This window comes from Gambusia affinis, linkage group LG24, assembly GCF_019740435.1.
Source record: "Gambusia affinis linkage group LG24, SWU_Gaff_1.0, whole genome shotgun sequence".
NCBI classification, from domain to species: Eukaryota; Metazoa; Chordata; class Actinopteri; order Cyprinodontiformes; family Poeciliidae; genus Gambusia; species Gambusia affinis.
The window spans coordinates 228,387-247,629 of NC_057891.1; the positions used below are offsets into that span (position 1 = coordinate 228,387).

General features: G+C 37.4%; 1 protein-coding gene and 2 long non-coding RNA genes across 8 annotated transcripts in view; 2 read left to right on the forward strand and 1 right to left on the reverse strand.

Moving 5' to 3' along the window:
- The window catches only part of LOC122827331 (NLR family CARD domain-containing protein 3-like), a 400,427-nt gene that overhangs the window by 202,256 nt on the left and 178,928 nt on the right, over nt 1–19,243 (forward strand). The window lies entirely within an intron of this gene.
- Nucleotides 846–7,693, forward strand: LOC122827337. Of its 3 annotated transcripts, XR_006370019.1 has the most exons (8): nt 846–1,219; nt 2,015–2,115; nt 2,446–2,523; nt 5,706–5,747; nt 7,111–7,225; nt 7,296–7,415; nt 7,493–7,547; nt 7,615–7,693. It is a non-coding gene; the product is annotated as an uncharacterized LOC122827337 (long non-coding RNA). The 3 variants fall into 3 exon arrangements; XR_006370020.1 differs by lacking the exon at nt 5,706–5,747 and having other exon boundaries at nt 7,615–7,633; XR_006370021.1 differs by lacking the exon at nt 5,706–5,747 and having other exon boundaries at nt 7,116–7,225; nt 7,615–7,633.
- LOC122827338 lies at nt 7,251–12,127 on the reverse strand. Of its 4 annotated transcripts, XR_006370023.1 has the most exons (11): nt 11,597–12,125; nt 10,845–10,992; nt 10,638–10,753; nt 9,155–10,217; nt 8,935–9,066; nt 8,774–8,841; nt 8,460–8,580; nt 8,287–8,295; nt 8,094–8,179; nt 7,971–8,009; nt 7,251–7,395 (listed from the first exon to the last, which is right to left on the reverse strand). It is a non-coding gene; the product is annotated as an uncharacterized LOC122827338 (long non-coding RNA). The 4 variants fall into 4 exon arrangements; XR_006370022.1 differs by having other exon boundaries at nt 8,094–8,295; nt 11,597–12,127; XR_006370025.1 differs by lacking the exon at nt 7,251–7,395 and adding an exon at nt 7,623–7,719 and having other exon boundaries at nt 8,094–8,295; nt 11,597–12,127.

A 19,243-nucleotide genomic window follows, 5' to 3' on the forward strand; every position in this document is an offset into this window, starting at 1 on the left:
GACATGAATATACAAAAACGCCAACCAAGTAATGAATGTAACAGCATGGATGAGATCTTGTAACAAAGAATTTTCCTCATTGTTCTGATGGATGTTATCGGTTTAATTAACGGACTCCTTTGTTTTCTTGACAGATGTATAATTTGTCTGAATAAACCTGCAAATAAACATATTTAACATCATTTATTTTTGTCAAACTAAGAGCTCTTTCTATTTCCTGACGTTACCACCTTTCTTTTTGTGGGCGAGACGTGAGCAGCAGCAGCTGTGATCAATTGATCGATTCTCTGCTGAAGTTTGCAGCAACAATCAGCGATGGAAAACCTGGAGGTTGAACTTCTGGAGTCAAAAAAGCCCCAAATGTTTCATTTTGTCTCCTAGAAATTCACTGATGGCCCAAATGAGAACGACTCATATAATAATAATAATAATGTTGTATGGCCTGTCCATCACAAGTGCAGATGCAAACTTTTTATTTGTAGAAAATTACAATAAAAAATGTCAATAATATATTTTATGTTTTGTTTTGTTAGTTATTTTCTCCAACTGAGAATCGACAACCAGACAGTGAAGAATTAATACGTTAGATATTACTGTTTTTATTTTTGTTATATACAACTGTTTTTTTATTTAAAGTAAAGTAGAAAGAAAATGTTTTTATAATAAAGCAGATGTTGAGTTTCTCTAATAAATTACACCTGGACTCTGAAAACACGGATATAAAGGTTTAATAAAAACACAAGATATGTATTAAGTTTAATTGTTAAAAGGAGCAATGAAGAAATATTGTAGTAAAGAAATATATGGTTTGATTTGAAAGGTTAAGTTTAAATGTAGGTGTTAAAACTGCAGCTGCAGTAGCGTCAAGGTCCAGTTCTCCCAGTGCAGTAGTCCAATCAGCCACTAGAGGGCGCAGGACGACTCTCGCTCCTCACGTTTCTTCTTCAGCTGATTTTCTGCTTTCTTTGGTTGATAAACAGGAAGTGTGAGGATGGCATCTTCACCTTCATCGTCCTCCTCTTCCTCAGCTGCAGCATCAGTGATCCTAGTGGTCCAGTTCATCTCCTGCTGATGCTTCCAGTTCTTCTGGGTTTCTGCTGCTCAGCTTCATTGACAGCTTCAGCTTTTCTGTCTGGACTAACAGATGATTGATTTGCTGCTGGAAACAGAGATGGTGGAGCAGATCCTGCAGGGGGCGCTCTGGGGCCTCAGTGTTCAGGTGGGTTACAGTCACAACTCCCAGAGTCCTGAATCTTCTGGTTCCTTCCTGAAACGATTTCCTGCAATAAAATGTTGGCTGTAAATGAGCTGAAAACAGAGAAAAACCTGAAAAGGTTCAAATCTGACCTCATAGTTTCACGGTTCAGATCACTGTGGATACAAAGAGAGGAAAACGTGGAAGTAAAGGAGTTGAAGTTGTTTTTACTTCAGAGTAACTGGGCCTTTTGAATGCAACCAGAATTAAAGATGAATAATTATTATATTCATAGATGTCCAGCTCCAACCAGAAACACTGAAGTCTTCCTTTGTTTGAATCCAGAAGCTTCTTGCTCTGTTTTGCTTTAAACGAGGAAAGAACAAAGCCAAACTGAGGGATGGAACCAGCAACCTCAGACCCAAATGCTTTTCTTAATGCTCCGAGGTTCTGTTCATCTCATCAGGAAGGATCTCAGCTGCCATTTTCCTTCAATTATGACATAAAAACAAATGAAATATAAACGTCACTTCCAAACCACCAGAAGAAGAAGAGATGATGAATTAATTTCAAACTTGTTGCATGTAGAGCTGAAGTTGTTCTCCATTAGTTTTTGTTTACTTTTACTCACTTACAAAGATCAACTAATGGCTCTCAGTCTAAAGGTGTGGAAAGAAGAATTCAGTCAAACTTTGGCTGTTCTGATAACAAATTTTATTTATTGAGTCACTTGCACCAAAGCAGTTTTCAAAATGGCAGCCTTTACATCCAGCAGTCCATCTATTAACTAGTTAAACTCCACCTTGTCAATTTCCTCAGGCCAATCAAACTGCAGCTCGTTCTACAAAGGAGCTGTGTTTGGGGCGGGCCTCCTCTTTAGCACAATCCAAGATGGCCGCTGCAGAGGACACACCCGCAAGGTAGCAAACATTTCACCGACAAAGACTCATTAACACACGCTGGAATTCAAAATGTTGAAGAAAAACTGACTCCTTCTTAACAGAGACATGAAGTAACATGATAATTATCACATTTCTGGACCGTCGGGTCAAAACTTTTAGCTCTCGGTAAAATAGAGGCTAATAGCAGCTCAAGGTTGCTAAGCTACTGGATTGATAAGATGCAGGAGAAGACGTGAGAGTTTTTGTTTAATGGCGTAATGAAGTTTTGACAGTATCGCTGCATTTCATCCGCTGGTATCGTATATCCGTGATAACGGTGTAACTGTGGGTCCTATTCGCTCTTTGCAGCCCCTGCGTGTTCGTGGAGGTGGGCAGCGGCTCCGGAGCGGTTCGTGGTTTTCTGTGGTCGGACCTTCAGCTCTACCTGTGAGTTACTGACACACTGTATGCAATGCAGACACGGTGGTAAAATGAAGGCATTATTGTTTAGATGTGATTCAATAAATCAGCGCAAATAAACTTCTATTATTTAGAAATAAGGTTGTATTGTGATGTTTGGAGCTTTCAGCAGGTATGGAAAAGTAAATAAAAGTATTTTATTAACAGAAAAGCATCTAAAAACTCACGAGGTCAACCACGAGTCATCCATAGGGGCTCATGAATATTGGTAATGTGAATATATTCAGAAATCATTTATGAGGGTAAAAAAAAATTAAGATTACATTTTCTAAAATGCAAGATCAGCATTTCTGCAGTCTGCATCTCCAATCTTAATCCATGTAAGCCTGAAATTTCCCCAAATATGGCAAATAAAAATGACATTCTATTTAATGTAATTAGAAATAATGGGGACTAAAACTAGACCAAAAATGAGTAAATATAATATTATAGGGGTGGCTATATTTAGGAAAAGAAACCTGGACTCAGTGAATCACATTAACAACATTATAAATAAATAATTATTGTAAATGTCTATGCTCCATATGAATGTCATCATAATGAAGATGAATACCTTAATAAACTTGCTTATTTTTGCTCTTTTATGCAAAATGAGAAGTGAAAAAGTATCTATGTGTCACATGAATGCAGATAAAAACTCTGATTCCTTTTTGTACAGATTCTAATTAAATAATTTCAAGTAAAGAAGTTTTCCCAGCATCTAGTTTCACTTCTACAAGTGAAACCTGTCATAGTTTGTTTGCTGGACCATCGTATCATTAATATCTTTTACAATGTGTTTACTAGTGATGGGTAAATGAGGGGTCACGTGTCGTTTTGACCCAAAGCTAAACTGTATCGATATCGTCACTGAATACTGACACCTGCTGGACGTTAAAAGTCCCTACAGGCAACGCAGTTGGCAGAATGATTAGATGACCTGGTCTAAACAATAAGATTGAAGTCATTGTGTTTTATTATATATTGCATTATGTCATATCTTCATTTAAATCTAAATATATATGTTATTCTTCGATACAGTCAATAAACAACGAGAACATGAACCAAGTGATGAAAATGAAAGTGTTTGGAATGAGGATGATTGTGGACTGTTTATTTTTTTGTGTTGTATTTTCACAAATTGTCATTCAAAAAATAAGTTTTTCCAACACAACTTCTCCTGCTGTAGAAATAAAAATGTAAACAATTAAATAATAGATAAAAAGCAACTGATGGCTGCATATCTGAGTTTATCCTGGTGAATCTGTTACTTCATTCTGATTCACTATAATGTCTCAACATTGAGGAGGTGGATTTATTTAAAGAAAACTGATTTTAGTGACACTGTATATTGTTTATATAAATTAAATGTTGTCTTTTATATTTATTTTGTATGTAGATCTTTATGAATGTGTTTTGCAGGAAATGTCGTTTTTTATTTATTTATAGCGGGGTTGTCTTTATTTATGGAGGTTTAATTCAAGAATAAAAATATGAAATGTATAATTTAAAAGGACAAACATAATATGAAAGTAAACTAAGAGTCAATTTCATCTGAATTTGGATTCAGATCAAGTAGAAACAGAAAAAAACTGGATGAAACAACAAAGTGAAAATCAATGTTTTGTTTTCTGACATAAGAGCAAAATGGTCCCAAACTATGAAACCTTTAGTTTGTGTTGAGGCTCCAAAGTAAAAGATGAAGAATAATTTAGTCAAATTCATCCCACTGACAGATTCACTTCCTTATAAACACAGTTTGGTGAATCAGCGTCATTTAGAAACAGTTCCTGTATCGATCAGGTGACTTTGAAAGCAATACGCACCGACACAAGGTTTGGTCTCTGGACTTGAGACAAACATCACTAGTGTCTCCTGTTTATCACCTTCAAGCTGTGAATTAGATCATTTACCCACAACTGTAAATAGTAATGAAAATGAGACACATGTAGAGTGGTGTTGTTTATTTTCTGAACAAATATCCTGTTACTATCATCAAACCGATCAGTTGTAACGTACCTTTAAATTACCAAGAGAGGCAGCGACTTGTACAGACTGTTAACTTCTGTAATCTTGGACATAAAACCGGATTATATTGTGACATAATAAAAGTGATGTAAAGATAAAAACAGAGCAGGTTGGAACACAGATTTGTCTCTAAATATCTCAGTGAAGCTGCTACTTCTAGCAGGTAAATGGAGGTAAAACAGAAATATGACAGAATGAACAAACCATGAGGACGGACTGCTTGGCCAAAAGGCTCCTAGTTAAAGATATAAAAGCCTTTTGGAAAGAGGTTAAAACTATAACAACAGTAAATTATCTCTCACATCGTCGATGAGGAGAATATGATTGTAGATTTATCAACAAGTTATTTATCTGTGAACCTTTCCAAGTAGAAAAGGTCAGTACTGTAGAAAGTATCATAACTCAGGATGTCTATCAGGGAATGAAATAACCGTCTGTAAATAAATCTATAGGAACGGATGTTATTTCAGCAGAACATCTTAAATATGACAGGTCAAAGGTCACCACTCTACTTTCCTTGTGTTTCACTGGTTTTATTATGTTTGGCTTTATTCTTGATAACTTGATGAATCTACTTCCTGTAATTAAAAACATTGTCAGCTCTGATAACTATAGATCTATAGCACTAGATAGTAGACTGTGTAAAGTCTGAACTAATTATTTAGACAAAACTAGTAAAGATATTTTTGTCTCCAAGTCCAAACCTGACACTGATTTGTATTTATATATGGTTAAAATAATTATAACTGCAAACATTCTATGATTTTTCTGTGTTTTTTGATTGTATAAATCAAAGAAAACTAAATATGAAATGTAACCAACCTGGTGTGGTCAGATATACAGTAAGATGTCTGACCTGTTGATGAAACAACTGTGTTTCTGCATCCTTTCATGTCAGAGAAGGAAGATTTTGATCTCCTCTGGTGTTTAATGTTTATATGAACGATTATTAATCATTTAATGCTGATTATTTGTAGTTTAAGTTCATCATCTGTAGAACTACATGATGTTCAAATCAAAAAGTTTCATCTTGATCTGTGGCACTAAGGAGGAAAATAATTGAGTATTTTTACATTTCAAGCTGCCTGGGACTTTATTGAATATGTGAAATGAATTAAAATATCTTGTTCATGTGTTTACAGATTGTTTTTCTGATGATGTTTACTGTCAGGTTGGATGATCAGGTAAATAACATTTTCTGTAAGTTTGGATTCTGTTGAAGTGAAACTGAACTTGTGTAGATAAATTGTAGAAAAAACACTATTTACAAGTGAAACCAATGAATGAATCACAATACAGAGAGTTTGTAGGACAATCAGTAATGAAATTCTGCCAGGCAGAGAAACACATGAGTTTGATCCAAAGGCTGGGAAACCGTCTGGTTCTGACCCAGATAGATTTATGTTGGTGGGAATAAACATAGAACAACACAACTTATAGTAATTATTCCACATCATTGCACTTGTTGTGTAATGTTTAAAAAGTCAGTCTTCAGAGATTGAAGGTTGTTTATGATGATGTATTGAGATTTTAGCTAAATAAACCCAGATGGATCAGAACCAGTGAAGTGTTTGTATTTGCTGCATCAGCACTTTGATGGCTGTTTTAATAAAGTTTATGTATAAATGTATTAATTTTTTAAATGAGTCTAATAATAAAACGATTCTTCTGTTTACTAACATTAAATATAATGCAGTAAAATATTCATCAGTCCTCTGGAGACGTTGGTATGATTGACTAGTAGCTTTTATGTGTTTTTTTATTTGTTTTATTCTTTAATTGTTTTTTTAAAAGTATTTTTATGTTTTTTTCCAATTGGTGAAGATCATAATAATTGTAAGATGTGTGGTTAATATCAGTATTATCATAAATTATCCAACTGATTGTGTGTAGAAGTAGAGCTTTGATATTTATTCTGAATTATATGAAACTTTACTGTCATCACAGTAACATGGATCCTAAAGAAAACATCTTCAATAGAGGCTTAATGTGAAAATGATAAATATGTATGAAATGTTTCTGACATGAAGAGTCAATAGATTTAGTTCAGTGGTTTCATCCTCCAGAAGTGATGTCACTGCTCAGCAGGTGGTCCAGCCTCAGTTTCCCCTCACTGGTTACCAGAGCAACTCCTGAGAAACCATCATGTCTGATTTCATCCTGAATCTGTATTTTGGTCATGCTGTAAATATCTTGTTTGCTCATGGATTTACTTTAAAGAATGTGTCAAAGCGAAGGGCCAAATCTCTGCATGCGGTCCTAGAGTTTAAGTTACAGGTTCCTGAACTTCACTCTGTAAGTGACACAATAGAGATAAGAATAGTCAGTTAATTTAAATAGGCACCACAGATTGTCAGAGCTAAAAGAAAATGTTCAAAAGTGTAGAGGAAGAGTTACATATGTATATAGTAACACTTTTATTTGTTTTTTCCTAATGAGGTTAAGAATATTTTGATAGGAGTTGTTGAAAGGAAGATGTCATGTATTGTAGTAGATGCAGTGTTGAAAAAGTAAAACCTGTATTTTATGAATGTTTCTGACTTTCAGCTCAGCCAGAACCGCCTGCTGTAACCGGGTTGCCCCGTCATCACTGACCTGGATCTATGTGTGGTTGAGTGAAACTGTTAGTTTAACAAAGCAGGATGAATGAAAGATTCACACAGTAAGTTAAAAGAATTATATTGGAACAACTTTGAGATAATGTTTTATTAAAAGAAGTTTTTGTTTTCCAGGCTTTGTGGATGTCATCACTCCATCAGAAGAGCCGTCTGCATCAATGTTGAGGTGACTGAAAGTTTCTTCTCTGCGGTTGCTGCTCTCCAGAAGAGGCCACTTTGTCAAGAACAAGGCAGGTTAGTAGGAAAGTTTATGAAGCAAAACCTGAACAATTCTGTTAATGAGAAACTGAAGGATTTGTTTCTCCACACAGGAGATCATGGGCTGGAAGAAGAGACTGTTTCCATAGAAACCAGCAGAGATGAAAGGTAAGAGTTGACACTTGACTTTATTACAGCCAGTGATTAACTTTTATAATGTTTGTCTTTATTTCAGACAGATTCATTTCTCTCTCCAGCCAGTGCAGCTTCCAGATGGCATCATCTCTTCATGTTGTTTCATTAAAGACAAATCAAAGTGTCTCCTGTGTGATCATTGACCCTGCACAGAATATGGAGTAACTTTAACTTTAACTTTAACTTTAAAGGGTCTAAAAGAGGAAAAGGCACATGAAACAAGCACGGTTTTTACTTTTTATTTAAACAAAAAACTCAATACATGTGATTGTTGCTACTCAAAAGTAGCAACAATCACATGTATTTAACACAAGATGCAAAACATTTCAGTACAGATCATGATGGCTGGAAACCTGCAAAGACAGAAAAAACATATTGTCACATTTCTTTACTCACCAGGCAGAGGAACCTCTTCAAGATTCTGCTTGACTCAATCTGAAAAACAAATAAAGTTTCACTCATTCTGAACAAAGTCTCTGGGTTCTTCTTTACAACACTTGCATTTCTTGAAAAACTCACCAATAAGCAGGCCATGCCTGTAACCATGGAAACAAGGCTCCACACCTGTTGCACATCTGGCTCACTTGGTATTCAGCAAAGACGATCTGGGGGGGAAAAAAAAAAACTGGAGGACACAAACAACTTTATGATTAAACATTTTACTTGTATGGAGGAGGACAATGAACCAGGGCAACTTCAGGTCAAAGTTCACCTCCAGGCTCTGCAGACAAAAAAAAAAAAAACTATGTTACTGATGAGTTTAACCACAAATAAACGTTTGCTGAACATAAAGTCTCATTTTAACTAGACTGGAAACCGCTACTAATGGCATTTAAGCACATTAAAAATGAAATGAATAAATTCACTATACATTTACAGACTCACCTGTCAGGAGCTACATAGGCAGCAGCCGATCATTCCTCCACAAACACTACAATCTAAATCAGCTGCTGTCAGCTCGTCCAACATGGTGAACCGAACCAGGAAGCTGTGGCTCCACGGAGATCTGTAGAGACACAATGGGTTCTGACATGGATCAGTTACACACTGAGGCACTTTAAATCGTTTTTATGCATTAAGATGCTGCAGCTTCTGTTTCAGTCAACTGCACTGGAAAAAATATTAGTTTCTCTGAAAACAAAGACAAATGTTTAAACACCACATTGTCATTTCAAAAACTAATGCACAAATAAACCAACCTGTGTTTGACCATGAACCAGAAATCAGTCACAATCCGTTTCACCTGCTGTCTGCGGCGGACTGGAAGCTGCGGGGACAAACGTCACGCTAAACGTCAAACAATGTCTGGATTCACACCGACGCACAGCGACAACACTAAAAGTTTGCACCAAATACAAACCCAACAAGGAAGCTGCTCTGAAAACAGGTTTTACTATCGCCGCTCCAAACGCTTCATGGAGTTTTAAAGAGCCGCTCGGCTGCAGATGAAAACCACCCGTGGACTCACAGATGGACACGACGCTGAAAAACTCTGGAGAGAGAAAAACGGAGAGAAGTTAATTCACATTTTAGACACTCAAACAATCATTCGTCAAGTATGAGAGCCTGGCTGACTTTACCTGGAGCACAACCTGGAGACCCACTGAACCGAACCTGATCCAGAGCTCAACTAAACGCCTCTGGTTCATCCCCTTCCTTTTTATCCGGTTCCCCACAGCTGACTCCAATCAGCGCTAATCACGTCCTCCGGAGCTCCACCGGATGATTCGTTCACTTTCAGTCTCTTCTTGTCATTTTTAGTATGATGATTGTGCTGCACTTTTCTGCTTTTGGGTCCATTCGCATCATTTTCTGGGGACTTTGGTCATATGAACCTTTTTTGGTCCAAAGACAACAGAAATATATAAAACCTTTTGCCTAAATGTGTCACTTTTACATAAATATAAATACATACAGCTTATTCATAAAGCCCTTCTCACAAACATAATAATTGACCTTAAATTATATCAATAAAACTAAATTTAGACAATCAAATCATCAATTGTCCCCAGCAGGCTGCGGAATGTCGCCGTCTAGTGGATAGAAACTGCACAGCGTCTTCAAATAACATTTCAAAACAACCTAATCTTCTACAACTGGAACTTTCTGCAGTTCATGAGCTACTGGAGCTGATTTCATACATTATCACATATACATCACTATAAACATCATTTTATTACTTTTTTAAAATAAGACAAAATGCCTTTCTTGTCAGGTTTAACACCTATTAAAGACTACTTAAACAAACAAAGAAAGACAAAAGAGTTACATTCTTTTGTACTCGCGAGGAGAAACAGCCAGAGAAATGTTTTCAGTTCACAAATCTCTTCCGTTCTGAAAACGTGTGTCCGTTCTCCCTTTTTATTGCCGTTAGGATCCCTGTCACAGAGAGCGTTGCAATTTCTCAAAGGGTGGGGAAAAACACTTCAATCGCATAATTGCTACGCAAATGTCAGTCACTATCTAGACACATGTTATCTACACGCTAGATTATTCTGTTCCAGATACGGTAAAACAGAGCAAGTTGTACGTCTTCACTGCGACGGTTTTACAGCGATCTAACGGGTCAGGAAGGACGAGGTTTCTGCTGACCGATAAACCCTGTTGGACCTGGTCGTCGCTGTTTTTCTTCAGAGAGGCTTTCTGGAGGAAAGAAACAACATAAAAACATTCTTTAGGCTAAGATAAAACAATAAAGGTATATAACTCAAGAACATGATATATGTCAAACTAAAAAGCTACATGAAACAACAAATATTTGATAATAATATATATAATTTACCCAACATTTCTACACCTGAAGCTTTTTTAAATAGAGATAAAACAATGTCAACAATGAGGTTCAGATCAGGAAACATTAATAGTTTGACTTCTAAACGTCAGCAGAGAAAACCTTCAACGATTCATGATGTGGATTTTCTGTTTGGCTTCCTTAATATTGACTAAACTAAATCAAATGCCATTAAATGTCATTTAACAATCCGTGGATACAAACAGATCAGGGTCAAAACACGCTCCGGTTTTTATTGACTACCGTCAGAAACAATTTAAACTCTGTCTCACGTTTCAAACGGAAGAAAACGACGTTGATGGGACCGGTTCAGATCCTTGCTGGGCAGACTGGAGGAGCTTCTTCCTCCTGGACCTTCCTCTTCCTCGCCCAGTAAAGCAGCACTGAGCTGCAGTGATACAAAGAAATGTTTCCATCAAATCAATATTCAAGCAGCAAAACCTTTGATCGGTGCTGAGTTCAAAGTCTTTGCTGCTCACCTGATAGACTGAAGGTTTTTTTTCTTTGTAAACCATCTGATCGTTCTGCTTCATCCCACAGTAGTACAGCCTGCTGTCCTCTGCAGAGACGGTTTGAATCACCAGCTGGTTTCCAGACATGAACAACTTTGATTTAAAGTGTGGAGAGCTGCAGACAGACAATGTTAAAAGAGTCCATCCGATTTCTATTCTGGAAATATTCAGAATATTCAGGATCAATTGGTTCGTAGCCGGTGAGGCACTGACTTAATCCTAATCAGATTTACTAATATAAAGTCCTGCATGTTATTGTTTACATAGTGAAATTTCGCGCATGCGCAGATTGCTGGAGAGAAGAAAGACTATTCTTTTACATGCCGCGGTAGAATAATTCCGTTAACTCAATAAAACTAACAAATCTAGTTATTATTCGTTGAGTGCTAGGATCCAAAAACCAAACTACAAATCAGAACCATTTCTCTCGCTCTCTGAAGCTACAGGCAGACTCGTTGCCACAGCAACTGACGAAAATCCCACTTTACGTTTCAGTTCAACGACATATTTCCCACTCAAAGAACAAAACATTCGGTCTGATGCAGTGCTTTGGTTTTAGGCTTCATGTTTTTCTGGCCTTTATTCATAAATAATCGCTGTGGCAGATTAAAGCTGCTGCTGGTTGCTAAAGTAACAGCAGTTTGCTGGTTATGTTTCTTTTCTGCAATCTTTACGCACATTTCTATAAAAACTACAAAAACATGTAATTGTCGTCTTACCTTATAAATAAATCCGCTCATTCTGAACAAATATATCCCTTCATCCTAAACCAAGTCTGTCCTGGACACGAGTTGAGAAAAGGAGGCAGGAAAAGGCCGTTTCTAGCAGGACGTTCACAAAGCCTGTGTTTTCTTTCCGTTTGGACCTTTCAGCTCCTTTACTTATTATTTCCTGGTTCGACTGAAAATACGCGTTAGATAAATATTTAAGTGTAGTCATTCATGTTGACTTCGGAAGAGAGGAGGAAACTATGTCTCTGCATTTGACTTATTTACAGTATCTTACTCTGCAGTGAAGGAGTCACTACACTAATGTCTGGGATCGCAAGCGCCCCCTGTCATGAGGCAAGAGAACTGCCTGAATGTGCCCGTTTTAGAAAACATTTTGATGTTTTTACTCTTATTTTAAGACGTTGCAGCTGCTGACCACTAGATGGAGACATTCAGCAGGAAGGCAGTGACTTTAAAGAAGCTCCTATAATTTGCTGAAAAGTTTCTTGTAAATTATTTTGTCTTATTTAAGAGCACTAAGAAACTCTAGAAACTAAACTCGGTGAGATTTTATTTTTGCTGATTTCAAACTGAACACTGGATAGAAAATAAATATTTTCCTTTTAGTTCCAATGATCTTAAAAGTTTCCAACATGTGAGGACGAATAAAAAGTCAAAAGTTTCCAAGTGAAGAAGAAAAAGTGTTTCTGCAGATGAAGTGAAATGTGGAGTAAATCGCTCCAGATCTCCTCCGTTGTTGTTCTGAACATGTTGAGCAGTAAATGTTGATTCATCAGCTCAGCTCGGACCTGTGGCTTCTGGATCTTCTTAATAAATAAATGCTTTCCTCGTAAATTTGTCATTAAAAAATCACCACATTTTTACACTTTGCAAAATTTTGTGAAAAACCTGCCGAGGGAACAAATGAGGCGAGGAAAAGTGTTGATGGTTTGATCAGAGGACTGCTGGCTGCTTGGAGAGCTTCACTTCTTCACTTCTCTTCGTCTTCACACTTCACACCAAACACTTTACAGATTCTCTTCGGCGACTCTCGTTCAGCTCGGCCGTAAATCCACCGGCAGACTGAAGCTTCGTTTCTTCATCTTTACACAGGAATACTTTCTCTGAGCCTCGACCTCAGAGGGAACAGTTAAAGCCCGACGACCCGAGCAGAGTCACGTTTCTACAAACGGGAGAGTTTCCGGAGTCTTTTGCAGTGATGAAGGTTAGTTAGACTGATTAAAGCAGAGCTCTGCAGCCTGCAGCTCGTTACGACTGAAGATCACAAACTCAAGTTTAACAAAGAAACTAAAACAGATTTCAACCATTTCTCTGTTTTTTTAGTGAAAATTAGTTTTTCATTTTCACTAAAATTAAAAACTTTTCATTTTAAAATCTCTCTTAATAAGAGATTTTTTTACCTGGTGAAGCTAAAAGTGACGCTTCAGGAGTTTTGGGTAAAAAATGTTTACAAAAAGGATTTTTTTAAATATTAAATTTAAAATGCAAATATTAAGCAAAAGGCATTTTTGAGGTTATATTTTAGTTATCAATCAATCACCAAACTATTTGATGCTTTTTCTGTAATAGGAGTAAATTAAAAGATGCAAACAAATTAATTTCTTTTTAAAACAATAAAAACTTTGTTGCCTAAAATGCAATAAGAGCATTTCTTTATTAAATGCTTGATAAATTGTAGCAAAGAATTAATATTTCTAAAAACTCGTTAGACTTCTTACAGTGCAGGACTAATAATAATATATAATATAATAAAACCTTAAAGTAAAAATAAAATATTTTCTCTTTAACAGTTAAAACAGATTAAATGAAGTAAATATTTATTAATGTGGTTTTGTGGCTTTGGACCCAATTTATTAAACTGGAAAATAAAAATAAAATAAAATGTCTCTAGATTGTACAGGTTGCAGACAACTGGACTAAACAAAACCACCATGATGAGGACAAACGGACCGAACAGAACCGACAGGAGGGATGAAGGACCAGGACCAGGACCAGAACCAGAACCAGGACCAGAACCAGTTACTGTTACCACAGTTACTGGAAGGCCTTTTCTTTTATTACACGTTTTCACTGAGGCTCTGTAAGAGCCTTATGAGTGAAATAAGTAATTATTGATATGACAGGAGCACGCGACTTTGACACTTGGGTGGTGGGTGTGTCGATGTGGGAGTGACGTCATTAACTATGAATGGGAAGGTTACTGGCCTGCTGGTTTGTGTTTATGAGGAAGTGGTGAGCGGGGCGGTCAGTCCTTGCAAAGTTTGGAGCATGATAATCAAAATGGAATAAATCGATAAATGTGACAGAACAAAGAAGTGGTTTGGAGTTAATTGATACGCGGACAGATGAGATTTCCCGAGTTCACCCAATACGGCCCTTTACCACAATTAGTTTGTCGTGTTTTTAAATAATAAAACGTGTTTATTATTATAAAGTTTTTGGTGTAAAAAACTGATTGAAAATTGATTTATTCACTGCATGTTTATGTCTGTTAAGGTTAAGATGGAACTGAACATGAAAGCAGCTCTTTAAACCATTCAGACAACCAGCACAACAGCGACACAATCAAAACTGTCAGATGACTTATTACGCCGCGATAATAACTCAGAAATATAGTTTGGATGTATTTTTATTTCTTTCCTACTTACGGAAGGTTTCTGTTTGTATCATAGGTTTGTGGTGCCTTTCTATCCTAAAGAAAGATATAAAACTTCAGATATTTCACAACGAGATATTAACATACATGGAACCTTACATAACCTTATATTAAAGCAGAAAGTACGGCGGCCACCGTAAGAAAGACTTACAGTATTCAATTATGCCGCATAACTGATCAGTACAGTTTTGCGAGGGAACGCAAAAGAAAAAAATTCCCCATGTCCAGTAGGGGGCTTCGTACATTAGAAATTGTTTCATGAGAAGTTTAAAGTTTATCAGTTTTATGACGGTTGAGTGAGTTCATAGTGCCCTCTGGTGGTGAAATATCGTAACTACAGACATTATTCAAGTACATTTTTCAGCCATATTTATTGTTTCTTTGTTTTAATGTTCACTTTTATCAAGTCAGATCAAGTCAGCACATGTTAATGCCGTTACATAAGAGTCACTGCAGGATTTTATTCAGTCTGACTCTGACCAGAAAAAATGTCCTCTAAAGAGTTTAATACAGGAGCTATTTTTTATGATCTCAAACCGTCTTCATTACAACAGTAGCACCAAACAGTAAATTGAGAGATGTCATAATAATATTTGAGTCAGAAAATGGTTGATAGACTCTTAGGTTTTCTCTAAACTCCACATTAAGTGGATATTAAATGTAAACAATGCATTATCAAGCCTGTAGTTGCCACTATCGCCACCAGAGGGAAATAACCCGCTCTGAATATAGAGGTGAGTTTGTAAAGCTGCAGCTGGTTTCTGACTTCTGTTAAGTTGATCACGTTTATATCTTTCTCATTATAAATATTATTATGGTCTGTCTAAAGGATCGACAGCTGATTTTCGTATGGATAACACATGTATTTATTGTAAATAAATCACACACTTAGATTTCTTGATGAAATAAATAACTGGGTGTACGCCAGTGCTTCTCAATTCCAGTCCTCAGGCCCCCCTGCTCTGCATGTTTTAGATGTGCCCCTATTTCAGAGCAGCTGATCCAAATGATTGCATTACCTGTTCTGCAGGCATCAAGTACTCCAGAAGCCTGTTAATCACTCAGATTCAATCCAGGTGTTTAGCAGCAGGGAAACACCGAAAACATGCAGGGCAGGGGGGCCTGAGGACTGGAATTGAGAAGCACAGGTTTACGCAAACATGGTGAGTTTCTGGTTTAGAGAATCCATCCATCCATCCATCCATCCATCCATCTATTTTCTGTTCACCCTTGTCCCTAATGGGGTCAGGAGGGTTGCTGGTTCATCTCCAGCTACGTTCTGGGCGAGAGGCGGGGTCACCCTGGACAGGTCGCCAGTCTGTCGCAGTGGTTTAGAGAATATTTATGAAAATTGTATTTTCTGGAAAACAGAATAACTGTTGATTTGGCTTTGGAGCCCTATTATATTATTTATATCATATCCTAAGAAATTTACACAGTCGTGCTTTCTGGTAAAATAATTAACAAGCTAAAATGTACTTGCAGGTGAATTCAGTCAATTGTGTTTTACTTTGAAAAAAACTTTTAAATTAAATTTTTCTCCCCTAGATATTTTCATCCTGCTTAATGCTCTGATCTCAGTGGGTTGGATTTTATCACAAGCACATTTTCATTGTTTATATTTTTCAGGCTTTGATTCTCAAATTTACTGACAGTTAATCATTTGGGGAGGATTTTTCTGAAGTAAGTTACATTTTTTTTTTCTGTTTATTAACCCTGAAGTGATTTTTTTAAGAACATTAATTAAAGTGGATTTTATTCGACCTGATAAAAGTGAAATGACTTCAGCAAATCATCTGGGTGAGTAATTAATAAGAAGAATACATGTTGTGATAATTCACCACCAGAGGGCAGGGAGCGCTCATAATCCACCACCAAAAACCTGTTTGTCCTGCTGGTTTTCAATCTTTATTCTAGTTTTTCTGTTTCACTCTGTACGTGACGTCATGTGGAAAAAATAAGTTGAAACCAACTTCAGTCTCCTTCAGAACAGCGTCCATTTGGAGCTGCAGGATGGAAATAACTTGTTGACTTGTTAATAGAAGTAAGTGTTTCCGCTCCGGGTCCCTCTGTGTCTCTCTCGGCTCTCTGGAGTCTTTCTAACCGATGAACCTCCGCAGCTCCCGAGGGTAACGCAAAAGTATTGCGAGGGAACGCAAAAGAAAAAAAATTCCCCATGTCCCCGAGGGCCTCCGCCACCGGGGCTTGGGTGGTATGGCTCTCCTGTTTACTTTCTTACATGCCTGATCTAGAAAGGAATTAGTCACAGGTTATATGAAATGCTTTATTGTGAGAGCATTTCACAATTTTACTTAACTATATAGGTTGATTTGTGACGATAACACTGTCACAGTAGCCTACTGATGATTTACACACATTTGTGAGGTAAAAATAAAGGTAATTCTTATATGTAGGAGATCTTGATTTGTAAAATATTACTCAGGGGTGACAGTTTGGACTCAGTGTGTACGATTCACAAAATGTCTTCCTGACAGTCACAGTGGGTAAGAAACAAAGATTCCCATTAAATTCCATCGGAAATGAATGCGAGTCATTTTTTCTCCGGAGAGTTTTTGCGGCGCTAGTGGCCCGTACTTTTGTGACAGTAAGCAGACAGGAAGGAGGACGAAGTGAGGGGGGAAGACACGCGGCAAAGGTCGCCGGGACCAGGAATCGAACCCACGACATCCGCGTCGAGGACTAAGGCCTCCAAACATGGGGCGTGCTAACCCCCTGCGCCACCATAGGACGCCCCGAGTGCGGGTGACCCACTTACAGAAAAACTATAAAACATGCTATTTCTCAAAATGTACTAAAGGTAAATCAAAAATTGTAATTGCATGATATCAGTTACATATTTTTTGAGGAATACCTGGAATATGAAGTGATGAAAACTTTTCATTACAAAGATATTGCAAAAAGATGACCTCACCGGGTCAAAAAAGACCCATCAGAGGGTTAACCTGGTGAATGGTCACCTCTATGATACAACTTTTTAAAACTCGTTAAAAACTCATTTTTTTCTTTTTGGCTTTTAACCCAGAGTGAACTAACATCTCTTTCTTAATACTGCACTCCTACTTCACTGTATTAGTGATGTTTTGATTTCTATTTTCTTACAGTTGCTTTACTGTTGTTTGTTTTTATTTTTGTACAAAACTTTGGTCAGCTGCAATGTTGTACTTCATGAGTTTCATAATAAAGTGGTATGGATCTACCATGACAGCAGCACCAGTGTCTAAAGCTGAGCTGTTTGTGTAGAGTGTGCAATAATGAACTTTTTAAATTTAACCTAAGTAAATAGAGAACTTAATGTAACTTTTTACAGTGCATCAGTACTCTTGCTGCAGCGACTCTCTCTGTAAAACCTCTGGTGTTTTAACCTAAACAAAGAACAAAAACATTGTAAACTAGTTTCTCTGCTTGTTGAAATCAGCAGGAAGTGAATCACATCACTCCGTCCCTCATCAGTCTGGGGTTCATCAAAAACTGATGTTTTCTTGTCTGCGGATCAGAACCAGCTTTAAGCAGTCCACAGATTTCCTCTCATCCTCCTCACTGAGTTTGGTCTTTTTCCAGGTTTTCCTCTTGTTGCTCCTTATAGCAGGAAGAAACTCTTTGTCTCTCAAAGCGATGCTGGAAAAATGCATCCAGATCCAGACTGACTGATCCAGAACCAGTTGCCAACTCAACAAAAGAATTTGCTTTTGGCTAAAATCAGAATCAGAAGGTTACGCTTTTTAAAGATTGGCGATCGGCCAGAAAACTGCAATGGTGCACCCCTAAAAGATCTTTATAATATCTTTAAATGTAGCAATAATAATAATTTACACACATTTTATATCAGTGGTAAGGAACTATTTACACTTCAGTTTCTAGCTAAAAATGTTTCATTAATGTCCCTCTTTATATTGAATTTCTATTCTGAGACAGATCAATAGACTAAATATGTTTCAGGCCTCGCTGAGTCTTTGGGGGCTTCATCCCCCTATTGAAGCAGCTGTTTACCCAGGATTCCTTGCAGTGGCTCCAGCTGGTACCTCAGCTGGATGCTGTGGTCCCTGAAAGCTGCTTTGTGACTCTTTAGCTGAGAGGAAATCCTGTGGAGCTGCACACAGAGGCTGACATGTTGCTGAGACCCCAGCTGATCCCGGTTCTGTCTGGAGGAGAGCTGTGGACCCGACCTGAGCTGCTGCTCCCTCAGAACCTTCTGCACACCAACTCCCTCCATAGAGAGATACAATAGAGTCATGATGCGTTCAAGTCCACTGTGGGAGCTAAATAAGTTCACTAGTTCATAGGAAATGTTCACTCATTCATTCACCTGATTCACTCTGATCCTCTGAACACATGATGGGAACCAGCTTTCTGCTTCACAGGACAGTTACTGGAACTGGATCACTGGGACTGACTGGTTCTGGTTTCTCTCTCCAAAAGGCCAGAAGATGGAAGATCTGGATCTGAAAAAGGACAGAGCAGAACCTCCAGGACCCACCAGTCCATCTATGAGGAGTGATCGGTCCAAAGGTCGTCCTCCATACTTCAGTAATGAACCTGGACCCTCAGACAGAAAGTAAGAAACCAGTTTCTAACTGATTGATGTGATTTTATAGAGATAAAATCTAAATGATATTAACTGGTTGATCTCAGTGTTTTAATAAACAGTAACTTAATTTTCTTACTTATTAATTTAAAGTTGGACATGAAGGATGTTGGTCAGTAAATCAGTAGAGTTTAAATGAAAGTCTGAATGAATTAATATGGATTAAAATGTTGCATGAAAACAAAAACAACCAAGCTTGTGAAGAGCAACAATTCAGATTGTCTGTAAACCCACTGAAGCAGTGAAACCCAGCATCTTCCAGACTGGGAACACTGGCATCAGTCATGATACCAAATATAATTCAATGAAGTACTAAAAACCAGAGATCATTGATGTTCTGAGGTTCTGTTCTGACCCAGTTTCTGGTCCCTTGTTT